Source organism: Peromyscus leucopus, chromosome 2, assembly GCF_004664715.2.
Source record: "Peromyscus leucopus breed LL Stock chromosome 2, UCI_PerLeu_2.1, whole genome shotgun sequence".
NCBI classification, from domain to species: Eukaryota; Metazoa; Chordata; class Mammalia; order Rodentia; family Cricetidae; genus Peromyscus; species Peromyscus leucopus.
In genome coordinates, this window is record NC_051064.1 from 123,192,147 (window position 1) to 123,210,835 (window position 18,689).

Sequence of the window (18,689 nt, forward strand, 5' to 3'; positions counted from 1 at the left end):
TGTCAGATTCTTGCTAACAATCCTAATTTGCAGCAAGGCTACTTTTCTATTACATTCTCCAAGAAACTCCAGATGCTGTAAGTATCCTTCTGTTCCTTAGCAGCACTTACACGGAATTGAAGTTTTTTCCATTCCAATAAACTGACTGTAAGGATTTGGATCCTCCCATAGCAATGAAAAGAATTTATATTTATTCTTAAGATGTCCCTGTGAGAAGCTTTGGTGGACTTAATTTATTTTCTCTCTGTGTGTGCACATGTGTGAGACCAACGTTGGGTGTCTTCCTCTGCCTTACCATTTTAGAATATTTTTAAAATTTTATTTATTTATTTATTTTTGAGACAGGGTTTCTTTGTGTAGTTTTAGTGTCTTTCCTGGAAATTGCTCTGTAGATCAGGATGGCCTCAAACTCACAGACCTGCCTCTGCCTCCTAAGTGCTGGGATTAAAGGCATATGCCACCGTTGCTCAGCCAAAGTTTATTTTATATTAATCATGTGGGCATGTGCACATGTGTGCAATGTCACAGAGGCCAGAGGAGGGCATCTGATCATCTCAAGCTGGAGTTACAGGTGATTGTGGTTGCTAGGAACCGAATTTGAGTCCTTTGTAAGAGCGGCAAACACTTTTAATCACCGAGCAATCTCTCCAGCCCTCTACTTTACTTTATTTTTTTTTTTTGGTTTTTCGAGACAGGGTTTCTCTGTGCAGCTTTGTGCCTCTCCTGGAACTCACTTGGTAGCCCAGGCTGGCCTCGAACTCACAGAGATCCACCTGGCTCTGCCTCCTGAGTGCTGGGATTAAAGGCGTGTGCCACCACCGCCCGGCCTACTTTACTTTAAAGATTTAAAATTATATCATTTACTTAGTGTGTGCTTGCTACATAACATGAAGATGATGATGATGATGATGAAGATGATGATGATAAGTAGAAGGAGGAGGAGAAGGAGGAGAAAAGTCTCTCCAAGAATTTGTACCTCATTACTGAGATAGCTTGGCTGATTGAGAAGCCCCAGAGACCCTCCAGTCTCTACCTCCCTGGAGCTGATATTATCAAATTACTGCTATGCCTGGATATTTTGCTTTTTTGGTGGGGGGTTGGGGAGCATGCAATCCAGGCTCACATTGCATGACAAGCACTTCTCTGGCTGAGCCATCCACCCAGCCTCTCTTGTTTTATTTTCTGTCTCACTTTTTAAAAATTTTTATATCTTTACATATGAGTGTTCTGTTTGCATGTACACCTGCATGCCTGAGGAGGTCATTGGACCCCACTGTAGATGGTTGTGAGCCACCATGTGGTTGCTGAGAATTGAACTCAGGACCTCTGGAAGAGCAGTCAGTGCTCTTAACCTCTGAGCCATCTCCCCAGTACTCGCTTGATTGATTTTCTATGAAAGGTTTGTCATCAGCTTTAGGGGAGGAAGATCCTGTAACTTCGTGGTTTGGGGACCCATGGTGTATTAAACAGCTTAATCTGTGAAGTGACTGTTGATACATTCCAATCTGGCCTTCAGAGCTGACAGCCACCTTTGATTTCTCCAGGAAGGACCTTGCTGAGAAATGCCAAATACCTACCATGAAAGATATCGTCTCAGTTTCTGGTAGAAAGTTTAAAAAGTAAGTTCTGCCTTTTAAAAATTTGTTTTTATTATTTTATGTGTATGGGTGTTTTCCCTGCATGTATGTCTAAGAGAGTGTCTGATTCTCTGGAATTGGAGTTACAGACAGTTGTGAGTCACAATGTCAGTGCTGGGAATCAAGTTGAGGATCTCTGGAACTTAATTATCTTTTTTTTAAAGGTTTTTTTTTGAGACAGAATTTCCCTGTAACAGCCCTAGCTTTCCTGGAACTAGCTCTGTAGACCTGGCTGGCCTCAAACTCACAGAGATCTGCCTGCCTCTGCCCCCTCAGTGCTGGGATTAAAGGCGAGCCCCACCACTGCCTAGAGAACTTACCTAAATTAAGACCCTCAGCTCTCAACTGCGGAGCCTTCTCTCCAGCCCCTACTTTCACTTCTTTATACCATTGTTCCCTTTGCTAACCTGTTTCCACCTGATACTTTGAATTTTTGTTTCCCTTTGAGAAAAAGCCTTGCTTTGTATCCCAGGCTTGTGTCAAGCTCTAGCAACACTCCTGCCTCAGCCTTCTGTGTGCTGGATTGTAAGCATGTGCCATCACAGCCAGCACCCACTCATTTAAAGAAAAAACCTAGCAGTTTGATTGCATTTGAAGTCAACTGCCCCACTCAACACTCAAATTGTATTTGAAGTCAACTGCATCACATAACCAGCCATCACTAATGAGGAATCAGGAAGTGTGTTGGGATTGCAAAGCTCTGTGGCACAGAGGAATCATTAGGGGTCTCTCTCTCTCTCTCTCTCTCTCTCTCTCTCTCTCTCTCTCTCTCTCTCATTCTCTCTCTCTGTCCATATTAATTGACAGGATTTCATGGGGGTAAGATGGTTCCTGCCACATGGCAGGCAGTACTTGGAGAGTGTTTCTGTGAGTGTGCAGGTGTCTGTAGGTGCAGGGGAGACCAGAAGTGGGTGTCAGATCCCCTGAAGCTGGAGTACAGGTATCTGTGAAGAGACTGATGTGGGTGCTGGGATCCTAACTTGGGTCCTCTGGAAGAGCAGTGCACACTCAACTACTAAGCCAACTCTCCAGGCCCTAAAAGTAACTTCCATTACAATTACTTATGTATTGTGTGTGGTCACACTTGTGCCATGGAGTGTTTGTGGAGGTAGAGGACAAGTTAATGGAGTCACTAGTTTCTTTCTTCCATATGGTACTCAGGGACTGAACTGAGGTCACCAGGCTTGGCAGCTGCTGCCTTTACCTGCCTTACCATCTCCACAGAGAGGAGTCAAGGATGTCTCCAAGTTACCAGTTTGAGCAACTGGCTGAATAGTATTGTCATTTACAGAAACTGGGAGCCACTGGAGAGGAACAGAGGGCATGTGCATTTGTTTAGACAGGCAGTTTGACTGTGGTGTGAAGAGACAGGATGTTGACTTCATTTGTAAGCACAGTTTGAGATGGCAAATCAGTAGATTGGCAAACCAACGGCCTTCCAGTTTCAGGCCATTGAACACACGTGTCTGAAGTTCAAGATGGCGACAGGGCTGGACACATTCAGAAATGCATATATACAGTAATATACATTATATATACAGTGTATACGTTACTCTTGTTTGCTTTAACTTCTATTATGGAAAATTATACATTTACATAAAAAGAGAGTAGTAGAGTGAATATTTTTGTGCTTACTTTCATCCCTCCTTAACATTTGTTAGTTTTGGTCTGGTAAGATGGATCAGTGGATTACAACTGGTTCTCAGGCAAGCCTGACCAGCTGACTTAGACTGTCAGATCCCTGGTGTAAGGAGAGACCAACTCCAGAAAGTTGTCTCTGCCCTCCACACCTCGGCCATGGCACCCACATTCACACTCAAACTTGTCCCATATCTCCAACTCCTCTTCCAAGGGCCACAGTAGTTTAAAGCAAAGTCCCATTCTGTGACCCATAAATACTTGCCATCAAAGAGAAGAAGCCTTTAAACTGGTGTGGTGGCATTTGTACTTAATCTCAGCTCTCAGGAGATGGAGGCAGTAGGATGTGAAGTTCAAGATCAGCCTTTACTTAAAGTGAATTTGAGGCTAGCCTGGGATACAAGAAATAGTGCCTCAAAAAAAAAAAAACAAAAAAAACAAAACAAAAAAAAAAAAAAAACCAACAACAACAAAAAAACCCACTACCACCAACAAAAACGAACCCAACTTGGGTTAAGAAATACACTATTTCATGGAAACCCTGATGCAAAATTTTAATCAAAATGTGTTCAAAAGTAACCGGAGAAGCTGGGTGTAGTGACAAACGCATGTAATACCAGGATTTGGGAGGCAGAGGCAGACGCAGGCTGATCTGTGAGTTTGAGGATAGCCTGGTCTAATCAGTAAGTTTTAGAACAGCTAGAGCTACATGGTGAGACCCTGTCTCAAAAAAGTGGGGGTTTTGGGGATCAGGAATGTAAGCTAGAGAGATGCTCATTTGCTAATAACATTTAATTGCTCTTGCAGAATGGTGAGGAAACTTTCCACACTTTTAAAACGAGAGTGATGGGTCACAAGACAAGTCCACAGCGAGTGCAAAGCATTGTAAACACAGCAGTGCTCTGCACCCCATGGTGACTCTTGAGACACAACCTAACTGCAAAAGGCCAACCCTGTCTGCAAAGAAGAACTAGTCACCTGCTTCAGCACACAGCTCCCCCCTTTACTCTCTCTTTCTCCTAGCTTGGTAAAAGGTTCCTAGTCTGTGAGAGAGGCATGCTTGCTTAGTGTGAGCTCTTCTCAGGTTCTCTGAAATAAACCCGCATGCATTTGAGTCCAGTCTCCTGACATCTTTTTTCACACTATTTCCTAACACTGTACTCAATCCTGGAACAGTCACTCTGAGCAGGAGACCCTCTGGCCACCCAGGGAGCAGGTGCAGCTGCACCTTGATCCTGAGGTGTCCCTGAGTTAGTTCCACCCTATTTCTGAACTTCCCTTACTTTCTCCCACGCACCCTCCCTCTGTCAGCCCTCTGGATAGAGAATTGCAGATTTCCTTGGACTAAGGACCTGTTCACCCAGACTGGTGGGTCCTGGCATGGGCAGCTCTCAAAACTCTAGGCTTGTTTCACCAACTGCTCCCTTGTTAATGCACTTGGCCTTCCTCTTCTCTCTCCCTCCCTCCCCTAAACCTCTGTCCCCTCCCCTCTTTTTTCCCCTGAATTAATCCCAGAAAAAGTGAAGGTCATTCTCCCCTTGCAGTCAGACATCCAACCTGAGGATGGCCTGTGAGGTGATGGGTGTCTTCTGTCTGGATGAAATTTGGGGCTCCCTCCTCTTCCCTGTGATCACCCTTCTCTCCAGGAGAGGATCACCATCTCTGTTAGAGTCAGGGACCCCCATCCTCTAATAGACACACTAACTTCTCACCACTCCTGGCTTATCAAAACTCACTTCCAGGGATTGAACTCAGGACTTCGTGCTTGGCTGCAGCTGCCTTAACCACTAAGCAGATTTTATTTCAGCGTGTGTGTCCATGTGAGAAATTAGGTGAGGTCCACAGAGGCACCAGCTCTTCAGCACTGTGCTTCATGGAAGAAGAGGCTGTGTGGAAGGAAGACAGGACTCTGCCTTGTGTCGGGACTGGGAATGGAGACTTGATTTTCCTCCAGGGCTAGTCATGGCAGGTGGTGTTTGTTCTGGATCTTGAAAGAAAGCGAGGATTCCAGTGGGTAAGGATGAAATTACAGAGGAGGAAGCTCTAGCTAGTGAGAGCAGGAGGAAGATGTCTTATTAGAGATCCAGTCAGGGATCCAGACTGTCATGGAGGGCATGTCTTGGGTGCAGCAGAGAGATGTGGGAACCTGGCTTCTCTTATCCAGGCTGCAATCTAGTTTATAGCCAGAGACTCTTGTCACTGTGTCCCTCTTCAGTACGTGTGTGTTCTGTGCACAGTGTTTTCTCTTCTTCTAGATTCAAGGTATCAATTAGCTACTCAAAAATTTTTGATTGAAAAACATTAAAAAGAATCCATTAAGTAGTACAGTGGGATCTGCAACACTGGCTTTATATAGGAGGAAGTGGTGAAGGCCTGTCAGGACGACACACCTTTAAACCCAGCACGCAGAAGGCAGAGGCCAGGAGATCCCTGTGAGTTCAAGGCCAGCCTGGTCTACATAGCAAGTCTCAGGATAGCCAGGACTACACAAACAATGTGTCTCAAGAAAAGTGAAAAATTAAAAAAAACCAAAAACCCAGACCTTGGTGGTACATGCCTTTAATCTCATCTCTCAGAAAGAAGCAAGTGGTTCTCTGGGGTCGATGCCAGCCTGGTCTACAGAGCAAGTTCCAGGACAGCAGGGCTACACAGAAAAGCCCTGTCTGGAAAAACAGAAAAAAGAAAGAAAGTCATTCGGTCAACAATGGGTAGGGGGTAAAGGCGCTGTTACCAAGCCTGACTACCTGAGTTTCTTCCCTGGTACCCAGGTGGTGGGAGCAGAGAACTGACTCCTCAAAGTTGTGTTCTGACAAATACATCCACCGTACGTGCCCATACACATGTGCATCAAAATTCAAAATAAATAAGTAAAATGTAATAAAAACATAAGCCTAAGAGAGGGTTCACTGGTCAAGCATACTCACTGCTTTCTCAGAAGACCCAGGCTTGCCTGCCAGAACCCACAGCATCTGTAACTCCAGTTCCAGTGGACCGAATGCTCTCTTCAGTCACTCCAGATACCTAGCACACACATGATGTACATACATACATGCACACACACGTATACATAGAATTAAAGAAATGAATCATTTTAAGTAATAAAAACAAAGAAAGGAAAGTAGGCTCGGGGCTCGGGAGAGCTCAGTCAGTGAAGGGCTTGCTGCAGAAGTGTGGGAACTGATCGGATCCACATCCTCAGGTGTGGGACGTGCACCTGTCACCCTGTGCTGAGGAGTGAGGACAAGGGGGTCCCTGGGGCCACACAGTCTACCCACATCACCAGGTCCCAGGGTTAATAGGAAACTGTCTCAAAAATAAGGTGAGAGGATTGAGGGAGAAACCAGATAGGTCTCTGTCATGTAGCCCAGGTTGTCCTGGAACTCTCTGTGTAGCAGTGGGTGACCTTGAACTCTTGCTCCTGCTCCTCTTGCCTCTGCCTTATAAGTACTGGCATTATAGGCCTGGGCCATCATACCCAGCTGGTATTTTACTTTATACACTTCTGTATGGTTTGTATTTTTACAGCAAGGATACATAGCAAGACTGACACTGTGTGTGTGTGTGTGTGTGTGTGTGTGTGTGTGTGTGTGTGTGTGTCTGTCTGTCTGTCTGTCTGTCTGTCTGTCTGTCTGTCTATCTGTGTGTCTGTGCATGTGGAGGTCCAGGATGTCCTCAGGTGTCATTCCTCTGGAGTCATCTACTTACTTCTGAGGCAGGGTCTCTCACTGGCCTGGTACTTGCCAAGTAGCCTAGGCTGGGTTACTAGAGATCTCCAGGGACCTGCCCAGTGCTAGGATTACAAGCACTCACCACCCTGCCTGGAATTTTCACCTGGGTTCTGGGGAGCAAACCCAGGCCCTGGCACTTACAAGGCAAGCACCTTACTGACTGAGCTATCCCAGCCCTTTGTTGGATTTTATTTATTTACTTCTTACTTACTTACTTAAAGTTAATGGTGTTCTGCCTGAATGTGTATGTTTGTGCCATATGGATGCCTGATGCCCATGGAATACTGAAGAGTGGGTCAGATCCCTTGGAACAGTCGTTACATGTAGTTATGATCCACAACGATAACCTGGGTCTGTAGGAAGAGCAGCTAGTGCTCTTATCTGCTAAACCAGCTATTCAGCAACCCCCACCCCAGTACTTTCATTTTTTTAAACATAGACTCTCATTATATAGTCCTGGCTGGACTGGAAATAGCTATGTAGCCAAACTGGCCTAGAACTTGTGGCAATTTTCCTGCCTCTGCCTCAGTAGTGCTGGGCTTATAGGCCTGGGCCACCATGTCTGCTGTGGAAACACAACTTTACAAAGAAGAATAAAATGATATATATATACATCAACAGTTTCATGTAAAATGCTGCACTGACCAGTCACGGCAGCACACACCTTTAATCCCAGCACTTGAGGCAGACGCCTGTGAATCTCTCTGAGTTCAGGCAGCCAGGGTTACATAGAGTGTCCCTCAGAACAATGTTGGCCTGGCCAGGGCAGAGACTGGTTCTGTTGACAAGCTGGGGGGAGGGGGCCACTTCCCTCCCTAGGTTAATTGTCACATCACCCCACACCCTGAATGACACCTACATCCTGTTTCTTCATAACACAGAGGCATCACCTTCTAGAACAGAGAAGTGTACAGCATAGCGTGGATGTGAGTACACACCCACCTACTCACCACCCCCACTCACACCTGCAGGTGCGCACACACACAATAAATAAATAAATATATAAATATGATACAAATTAATGTCCGTTTCTCAGAGGTGGTTTAGCAGTTAAGCGCACACACTGTTCTTCTCCAGGACTTGAGTTCAGACCCCAGCACTCTCCTCAGTTGGCTCACAACTGCCTGCAATTCCAGCTCCTGGGGATCTGACGCCCTCTTCTGTCCTGCACAGGAACCCACACTCACAGGCACATACCCTTCACAATACAATATGTAATAAGTCATTTAAAACTTAAAATAGTTAATTTCAGGCTGGGGAGATTGCTCATTAGTTAAGAGCACTGACTACTCTTGCTTAAATCATAGAATTAAGTAAATAAATGATTAATTCTCAGCACCCACATAGGGGCTCATGACTCTGTGTAGCTGAGTTCAAGCTGGTCTGACACCATCTTCTGGCCTCCATGGGCACTAGGTATGCATGTGATATACAGACATACATGCAAGCAAAGCTGTATACACATAAAAATTATAAAAAATAATTAATTTAAAAAGAAAATGTCATTCTGGCTAGGCATTGTGCTCACACCTATAATAGAAGCACTCAGAAGACTGAAGCAAGAAATGTAAGAGTTCAAGACCTTTACATAGCAACATGTTGTATCAGGAGGGAAGGAAAGAAGGGAGGGAGGTAGGTAGGAAGGAGGGGATGAAAGAAGGAATGAAGGAAAGAAGAAAGGAAGGAAGGAAAGAAGGAAGGAAGGAGGGAAGGAAGGGAGCAAGGTATGGAGGGAGGGAGAAAGGATGGAAGAAAGGGAAAAAAGAATCATTGTTCTGTGTCAAATGAGTCCATCATACAGAAACTCACAAGATTCCTCAGTTTTTCTGCCCAGACCACTCTTCACTGGCATCTGCATGGCTGGTCCACCTCTCCTGCTTCTAAGACACTGCAGGTTCAGTAGAGAGGAAGGACACATTAGGCTTCAGCAGGGCGTTAGCAGGAGAGCTATGGTATTGTGGCCACAGACAGCCATGGGGGACTTGAAGGGAAAGAGCCTTCACTTTAGAAACACAGAGGGAGTTTCTGGCTCTTTCAGGTTTTCAGGATTCAGTTAAGGTTTTATATCATATGACCTGTGTGTTATAAGGCAAGAAAGCATGGGAAAAATAAATGTAGGGTCATACCAGTGTAAACATATGCATTCTACTATAAATTCACATCAAGTTGAATTTAGCTCTGTATCTCTGATTGGAACCCAGTCTAGCAGTTTAAAGAGGGAGAATTATTCTGGGCAGCTAAAGAAAATAAATTTCTTCCATGGGAATTCAGTGATTACAATCAAGTACTGCATGCAAAGTTTGTATATTACAAGTAAAGAAAAAAAAAGTAAGGATTACTAATGAGCCAAGGCTTGAGAGACTGTGGTTTCTCTGGTGAAAACTGGCTTGGAATTATGGGAGTACTGCACCATGCCCAGCCTTCCTCAGCCCTAAGGTTTTGTTGTTTTTATTGTTACCTTGTTTTAAAAGATTTGTTTGTTTTTATGTGTGTGAGTGTTTTCCCTCATATATGTAAGTACATTTCACATGTGCCTGGTTCTAACTGTATTGGGTCCCGGGAACTGGAGTTATGGATGGCTATAAACTCCATGTGTGCATTGGGAACTGAACCTGGGTCTTCTGCAAGAGCAGCAGGTGTTTCTAACTGTTGAGCCATCTCTCTATTCCAAGCTTAAGTGTCCTGCTTTTCTGGCTAAAATGGAAGTTGATCCTTTTCTCAGATATTCATTTCTTTTCAGTCCTGAGGATTGAACCCAGGGCCTCACATATGCTACACAAGCACTCTGCTAATAAGCTATGCCTTCAGCTGTATCTTTTTTTTTTCTTGTAGAAGTAACTGTCTTATTCAATAAGAAACACAGAACCAATGCAAAGAAGAAAGCCAAGAGGTCAGAGCTAAGAGCTAAAAACCTTACCCTTCCTCTTGCGGTGGTCCTACCTCTCTGAAAGAGACCTACTTCCTGTGTATCTGTCTTTATAAAGACTTTCAGTTCTGCTTTCTCATTGGATGTAATCCCAACCACATGACCGCCTCATCATTGCCTGTCTATACAGACCTCCAGGTCTTCTATGGTTGGTATTGAGATTAAAGGCGTGTGTCTCCAATGTTGGATGTATTCTTGAACACACAGAGATCTACCTAGCTCTGCCTACCAAGTGCTGGGATTAAAGGTGTGCACCACCACTGCCCAGCTTTCGCTATGGCTTGCTAATAGCTCTGACCCCCGGGGAACTTTATTTATTAACATACAAATAAAATCACATTTCAGTACAAATAAAATATCACCATATTGTCTGTTATGTTTTTTTTTTTGATACAGGGTTTCTCTATAGCCAAGGATAGCTGGGAACTCAGAAATCCACCTACCTTTGCGTTCCATTGCTGGGATTAAAGGCAAGCACCACCATGCCAGGTCCAGGCTAGATTTTCCCAAAGGAATTGAAGGAGGGGTTTTAGAAGGAGGATGAGATGCAAAGTAGGGATTCAGAGGAGAGGGCAGTCTGGGTAGAGAGAGGTCCCCCAGAGGGGAAGTGGAGCAGATTCCAGACAGCTGTTGAGAGGTTCTGTGCACTTGACAGCTGTGAGGGCCAGGGATGGGAATGAGAGCAGCAGAGTGAATGAGCTGTAGGAGAAGAATGAGCTGCAGATTTGGGCTCCAGAAAGAACAAGGAATGAAGTTGGGGAAATTTAAGGCATCTGTGGAGGTCAGAGACAGAGCATGTGCTGGGGAGAAGTCGGTTAGGTGGAGTCTCATTGAGGAAATCCAGGCAGACTGGAGAGCAGGGGAAACAGTGTACTTTTAGGTTTGGGCAGGAAGGCAGACCCAGCAGAGGTCTGTGGGTAATTTGCCTGACTGAAAAGCTTGTGGTGAGACTGAGGAGGAACATCCAGCGAGCTCTGTGGAGGAAGCTTGAAAGAGACACTGAGAGACACCCAGTACAGGGCTGGGTGGAGTTCTGTTCTCTCCTCCTACGTGGGTCCCAGGGATGGAACTCAGGTCATTGTCCTGGCAGTAGGTGTCTTTACCCACTCCAGCACCATGCAGCCTTGTGTACCGGCTTCTTTAATCCCATACAGTGCATGAAACCTAGAATTTTCTATGTAACCAGGGATACCCTTGATCTCCTGTTCTTGTCTCTACTGCCCAAGTGCTAGGAAACATTCGGGGTGTCGTACTATGCCTGACTTATTTGATTTTTGAAGAAAGTGTCTCCTGTAGCCCAATTATCCCATATTTGATATGTAGCCAAGGATGACCTTTTTTCCTTTTTCTTTCTCTCTATTTTATTTTGTTTCAGTATTTATTTTAAGACAGGGTCTTCCTCTGTAGCTATATCTGTCTTGGAGCTCACTATGTAGTCCAGGCTAGCCTCAAATCTTTCATGATTCTCTTGTCTTTGCAGGGAGTACAGGAGCTTCAAGTCTACGGTCCCAAAGGTAACCTTGAACTTTCCAAGTTGTGGGGTTACAAAAAGTGCACAGCCCAGAGAGAGAGACACGAGGGAGCATCCTGAAGGGTGGTGGGAGGTCAGGAGAGTTCAGTGTCCTTGATCCCAGTGGAAAAAAATATTCCCTGAAGAAGGAACATGCCCCATGGGGTCTCAAGGCTGGGAGGCCAAGGAAGGTAGATGACGGCAAGTTCATCTAATCACTAGTGAGATTCTAGTGAGCTCCTGCACACTCTGGGGTGATACCCCACCTCAGAAACTAACAAATAAACAACAACACACATCAACAAAAATCCCACACCAATGAAATAGGAAGAGAGCAGGTCAATGGACCACAGGTGGGCAGGTCCGTCAGGAGCAGTCTGAGAACTGATTTTTGAACTAGCCATCTCAAGACCTGTATCCATCTTGACAGAAGCACTTAGAGATTGATCTCTTTGGAATGAGTTAAAGAAAACCACAGAGAGGAGTCAGAGTCACTGAATCCGGACAGCTCTTGCAAAGCTGCTTCAGACCCCAGGGCTGGAGCCAGGCTCACAGAGGATGTGAGATGGATGCCGCCCTCTCCAGTACTCAGGCTGTCACTGAGCAGAGCTGTGTTGTTCTGGAATGTCTGTGGAGCAGGGTAAGAGATTCACCAGAGTAGAAGAGTTTTAATGAAGAACAGACTCTGTGAACTCAAACACAGCAGGCTGGTTCTTAGAGAGAGAATTGCAGGAGTGGGGCACTTTCACCACAGTTGAGAACAGTTTCCTGCCCCCCTTCATTTTGCCCTCTGTGTACTTGTTTGAGTGACAAGGTGGGCAGCTCCCTATTTGTCCACAGTGACTCCTGTCACACCAGGTGTCCATTTGGGGTGCAGGCTCTTTAAGCTCTGATTGTTTGTAAATTAGCACAGGTCACTCTGTCAGGATCTGAGAAGCAGGGGAGTTGGTTTTCACTTTTAGCCTTTGCTTGTGTGTGCCTCAGGCACTTCATGTACTTCATCCTGGTCCTGGCAATCCTCCTGCTTCAGTCTTCTGAGTGATGAGATTATAGATTTGTGTCAGCACAGCTGCCTCCCCCTTTGTTGTTTTTATTAATGTGATGAGCAGCTGAGAAAAACCTTGACTTATAATCCTCCTGCCTCTGCCTGCGAAGTGCTGGAACCATATGATTGCCCCCCTTGCCCAGTTTATATAGTCCTGGGGTCCTGCCCAGGGTCTGGTGCATGCTGGGAAAGCACTCTATCAGCGGGGGCTACTAATCTAGCCTCACATGGCCTTCTGCAGCTTGTTAGCACTGTCAGACAGATCTACACAGGAAGTGTTCTTTTATCTGTTCCTGCTGAGGGGAAATTCATGGGACATCAGCTTCACCATTTTCAGTGCCCAATTCGGTGGCCTTGAGCCTGTTCACCAGCTGAGACAACCACAGCTTCTCTCTAGTTTCAGAACTGTGAGCACCAGGCAAACCTCCATATGGGTGAAGTCATTGTGTCCTCCCCTCCTCTCACTGCTGATAACCTCCCCCTATTCTCTGTGCCGTGGGGTTTCTTATTCTGGACACAACAGGTGAAGGTGTGTATAACATGTCTTTTGTGGGGGGTTATTGTAGGGAACATGCTTTGAGGTTGTAGCATGCATTCTGGGCTTCATTCCTCTTCATGGGTGAATAGTATTCCAGTGTGTGACTATACCACAGGTTGTTCATCCAGTAATGGACGTTTGGGCTTTTTTTTTTAACCTTTGCTATCACCACAATCCTGTTGTCAACATTTGTGTAAGGTTTTATCTTGATGTATGTTTACATTTTTCTTGTGTATAAATGTAGGAGTGCAGTTACTGGGTCATTGGATAATTACATGCTTAGTTACTTTTCAGGCAGTTCTATACTTTTCCACAGGGGTTGCATTGTTACTTTTCCACCAAAAACGGACAAGTGTTCCTACTTCTTTTTTTTTTTTTAGTTTTAATTTTTTTTAAATTTTATAATGTAATTTAATTTTACATATCAGCCACAGATTCCCTTGTTCTCCCCCCTCCCACCCTAACCCCTGCCTTCCCCCCAGCCCACCCCCCCATTCCCATCTCCCCCAGGGCAAAGACTCCCCTGGGGATTCAGTTCAACCTGGTAGATTCAGTCCAGGCAGGTCCAGTCCCCTCCTCCCAGGCTGAGCCACGTGTCCCTGCATAGGCCCCAGGTTCCAAACAGCCAGCTCATGCACTAAGGACAGGTCCTGATCCCACTGCCTGGGGCCTCCCAAACAGTTCAAGCTAATCAACTTTCTCACTTATCCAGAGGGCCTGATCCAGTTGGGGGCTCCTCAGCTATTGGTTCATAGTTCATGTGTTTCCATTAGTTTGGCTATTTGTTTATGTTCTTAAAGTCTGTCTGGTCAGAATTAGAACTTATTGGTTCATAGTTCATGTGTTTCCATTAGTTTGGCTATTTCTTTATGTCCTCAAAGTCTGTCTGGTCAGAATTAGAACTTTGTTGTTTTATTTGCATTTCATTAAAGACTGATGGTCCTGTAGTCATTTCTGTCTTCTTGGAGACATGTCTTTTCATCCTTTCCCATTTCCTTCTTTATGTTTTTTGTTTGTTTGTTTGTTTGTTTTGAGATTTTGATGTTCTTCAAATTTATATATATTTATTTATTTATTATGTATGAGTGTTTTGCTTGTATGATTATCTGTGAACCATGTACATGCAGTACCCACAGAGGTCAGAGAATGTTTTAGATTCTCTGGAATTGTTTCAGACAGCTGTGAGCCACCATGCGGGTGCTGGGAGGAGCAGTCAGTGCTCTTAACCGCTGCACTATTTCCAGGCTCTGTTTATTTATTTTGAATGCCTCTGCCTCCTGAATGTGAAAGAAAGGCATCCACCACCATGCATATTTAGTTACATTTTTTCATTCCACCTGTGTCTGTAGAGGTAACTGACTAGTCAAGAGCATTAGATGCTCTTGCAGAGGATCCAGGTTGGGTTCCCAGCACCCACATGGCAGCTTACAACTGCTTGTGCCTCCATCTCCAGAGGATGCACCCCACCTCTCCTTGAATCTTTGGGTACCAGGCACACAGGGAGTGTGCATACACACATGGAGGCCAAACACTCACACACAGAAAATAAAAAAAAAATTCCAACTTTGAAATGTATGTACATGTATTTATGTGAATCTCTTGTATGCAGGTGCCCACAGAGGACAGAAGAAATAGTTGAACCCATAGTTGGAGTTAGAGGTGTTTGTGAGTCACTAGACCTTAGTACTGGGCTTGGGCCCTCTGCAAAAGAGTAACATAAGTTAACCACTCAACCATCTCTTCAGTCCACCCCAACACACACACACACACACACACACACACACACACACACACACACACACACTCTTTCTTTCTTTTTTTATTTTGAAGTTATTTTTAGTTAAAGAAAAACAAAACAAACAAACAAACAAATAAAACCAGGCTTTCCAAGGGTGATAACATGAACTGTGGGTGAGAAGGAAGGTATGTGTGGGCTTATCATAAGCTCTTCCTCCAAAGCCTGGAAATGAGAACTGACTGGATCACCAGAGACATTCCTTGTTGGGGTGGGCAGAGCTACCACTGATCAATGGCATGGTCTATATGGGCTCTCGGACAACCACACTGTGCCCACTGACATGATTAGCACTATTATTCTGGGGGACCTTAAGTTAAGGAAAGACACAGGAAGCCAAGACAGTGGCTTATTCAGTTATTCAGTTGGATTCTGAATCCCAATCAGGAAATAGTCTGTGTCTGGTGCAACCATAATTTCATTTTTCTTGGAGTGAATTCAAAGGAAGGGTAGATCATTCTGGGGGTCAATTTCACGCACAGTACTCCGTGCCTTCAAGATGAAGTTGTGCATTTGGTTGGCATATTGTGTAGTAGTGGGATTGTCCACGGTGCTCTTGATGGGAATGTCTTCCGTGTTCACCACAATGATTCCCTGCACTCGGTTCTGGCTCTGAAGTCTCTTGAGTGTTTCTTCCACCTCTGCCTGCCAGAAAAGGAAGCCAAGGTCAACTCATTCATCTAACAAGGAAGGAACACCCAGCTATTTTGATCTGCCCCAAAGCTGCCCAGGCCAGGCACATGTAGAGTGCATCTTAGGCCACCACTGGCACCTAGAGCTTTAGCCCCAGTCCACACACTATTTCTTAATTTCACTATTTGTCTTGTTAAGCTGTAAGAATTCTTCATATCTTCTGAATGTTGAACTCAGACACATTCTCATTTTTTTCTGGAGCCTGAAGCTTCCAGCTTCTTATACTGTGGCAGGAGACCCCATGGGGGATTATGTAACTGAATCTCAGTTGAGAAGATTGTGGAAGGAGTATTCTGAACCCACAATGATAAAAATTTAGTTCAATATCAAAGATGAAGTGAATGGAATCCTTCTGGCAGTGTGTGCATCTCCCGCTCCACTGGAGCCTTGGTTCTGAACCCCAAACACATGCACTTTGCATTGTGCATGCTGTCCTGCATGAATGCCAGCAAATGCTGCCTCAACACTCTGCTCAGACTTCAGGCTACTGCATGTTATGAACTCAGATCTTTGATTGTGTATACAATGTTCATGCTCTAATAGAAACAGTGGTTTAACTGCAAGAATCAATGACTTTTAATATTTTCTTCAGTGTTTAAATACCAAGTTAATGTCTCTTTCTATTTATTGTGATTCATTGTTGGATTTTAGAATTCGCTGTTTGTGGGGCTGGATAGATTGCTCAGTAGTTAAGGACACTGGAGGACCTGGAATCAGTGCCCAGCACCCATATGGCAGCTTACAACAGTTTGTAATTTTAATTGCAGAGGACCTGAGCTCCTCTTCGGGCCTCTGTGGTTACTGCACACAAGGTGTGTGTGTGTGTGTGTGTGTGTGTGTGTGTGTGTGTGTGTGTGTGTATGAAAAACATCCATACACACAAAATAAAAACTTAATGTTTTGCTTCATGAATTTTCATCGTTGTTTTTTGTTGTCTAGAGGACCCCCTTGATACAGATGAAATGATGGTTGAAGTGGAAACACCTCAAATTCACTTCTTTTTTATTTTGTTTTATTTTATTTTATTTTATTTTATTTTTTTATTTTATTTTATTTTATTTTATTTTATTTTATTTTACAATACCATTCAGTTCTACATAACAGCCACAGATTCCCTTGTTCTCCCCCTTCCTGCCCCCTTCCCATTCCCCCAGCCTACCCCCTATTTCCACCTCCTCCAGGGCAAAGCCTCCCCGAGGACTGAGATCGACCTGGTAGACTCAGTCCAGGCAGGTCCAGTCCCCTCCTCCCAGATTGAGCCAAGCGTCCCTGCATAAGTCCCAGGTTTCAAACAGCTAACTCATGCAATGAGCCCAGGACCTGGTACCACTGCCAAGATGCCTCCCAAACAGATCAAGCCAATCAACTGTCTCACCTATTCAGAGGGCCTGATCCAGTTGGGGGCCCCTCAGCCTTTGGTTCATAGTTCATGTGTTTCCATTCGTTTGGCTATTTGTCCCTGTGCTTTATCTAACCTTGGTTTCAACAGTTCTCGCTCATATAAACCCTCCTCTTTCTCGCTAATTAGACTCCTGGCGCTCCACCCGGGGCCTAGCCGTGGATCTCTGCATCCAGATTCCTCAGTCCTTGGATGGGGTTTCTGGCACAACTATTAGGGTGTTTGGCCATCCCATCACCAGAGTAGGTCAGTCCCGGCTGTCTCTCAACCATTGCCAGCAGTCTTTTGTGGGGGTATCTTTGTGGATTTCTGTGGGCCTCTTTAGCACTTTGTTTCTTCCTTTTCTCATGTGGTCTTCATTTACCATGGTCTCCTATTCCTTGTTCTCCCTCTCTGTTCTTGATCCAGCTGGGATCTTCCGCTCCCACAGGCTCTCTTTCCCTCGACCCTCGCCCTTCATTGCTCCCACTCATGTCCAGGTTGTTCATGTAGATCTCAGCCATTTCTTCGTCATTGGGCAATCCTCCTGTCTTTCTTGGCGTCCCGTTTTCCAGAAAAATATGGAACGCTTCAGGAATTTGCATGTCATCCTTGCGCAGGGGCCATGCTAATCTTCTCTGTATCGTTCCAATTTTAGTATATTTGTTGTTGAAGCGAGCACTCGAATTCACTTCTTACCCCAGGAGCTTTGGAAGAACGTGAAGGAGGTAACATGGCAGCTTGTTCCCTGAGACGTTTGCTGAGGACTTTGTTTGTTTGTTTATTTTTTGGTTTTTTGAGGCAGGGTTTCTCTGTGTAGCTTTGTGCCTTTCCTGGATCTCGCTCTGTAGACCAGGCTGGACTCAAACTCACAAAGATCCGCCTGGCTCTGCCTCCAGAGTGCTGTGTTTAAAGGCATGTGCTACCACCGCCCCGCAAACATTTTTTTGTTGTTTTTACTGGAGCTGAGGACCGAACCCAGGGCCTTGCACTTGCTAGGCAAGTGCTCTACCATTGAGCTAAATCTTCAACCCTTTGCTGAGGACTTTGATAAACAGTTCTATTTGAATGCTTAGCCTTACAGACCATAACCCCACTGATTTTGTTTTATTTTTTAGGGGGGAAGGGCTGCATGATTTTGCTATGTAGCCCAGGCTAGCCTGGAACTTGATCTCCCTGCCCCTGCTCCCTGAGTGTTGGCATTGCAGGCATGTGCCATCCTGCTCATGACTCCAAAGGAGATGGGAGGGTCTCACCTCCTATAAGTCACTTTTCTGTTGCTGTGATAAAACACTGTGATGAAAACCAACTTATGTAGAGTTTGTATGGACTTATGGCCCCAAAGGGATAAGAGTTCATCATGGCAGAAAGACATGGCATCAGGAGAGGGAAGGTGAGAGAGCACAGCTTCCAGTGCAGACAGGAAGCAGGGAGAGCAACCTGGAAGTGAGGCAGGGCTGTGAGTCCTTAAAGCCCACCCCAGTGATAGACTTCCCACAGCAAGGCTACCCCCCCACATCATCCCCAAACAGCACACCAACTGGGGACCACATGTTTAAATATCTGAGTCTGTGAGGACATTTCCTTCAAACCCCTTGGGACTTAAGTCAGTTCCCCTCTTAGAGAAGATGCCAGTTACATAGAGTCCCACCTTTGATTTCTCACTGCTCCTGTTTTAGGATATGGAGAACAAGGACTTGAATGCCACTTCCCAAATGTGTGAGCTTCTTGCTAAGGATCCTAAATTTCAGCAAGGCTACATTGCTGTTACATTTTCCAAGGGAGTCTACATCTTGTAAGT

The 18,689-nt window shown here is 45.0% G+C and overlaps 1 long non-coding RNA gene, 1 other non-coding gene and 1 pseudogene across 2 annotated transcripts; 1 reads left to right on the top strand and 2 right to left on the bottom strand.

Annotated features, from left to right (window-relative positions):
* Positions 1 to 4,389, top strand: LOC119087359. The gene is made up of 3 exons (XR_005090769.1): positions 1 to 77; positions 1,545 to 1,619; positions 4,083 to 4,389. It is a non-coding gene; the product is annotated as an uncharacterized LOC119087359 (long non-coding RNA).
* Positions 4,390 to 15,174: 10,785 nt separating this feature from the next.
* LOC114688151 lies at positions 15,175 to 17,623 on the bottom strand (annotated as a pseudogene).
* LOC114688154 lies at positions 17,464 to 17,566 on the bottom strand. The gene has a single exon (XR_003733756.1). It is a non-coding gene; the product is annotated as a U6 spliceosomal RNA (small nuclear RNA).
* Positions 17,624 to 18,689: the final 1,066 nt, after the last annotated feature.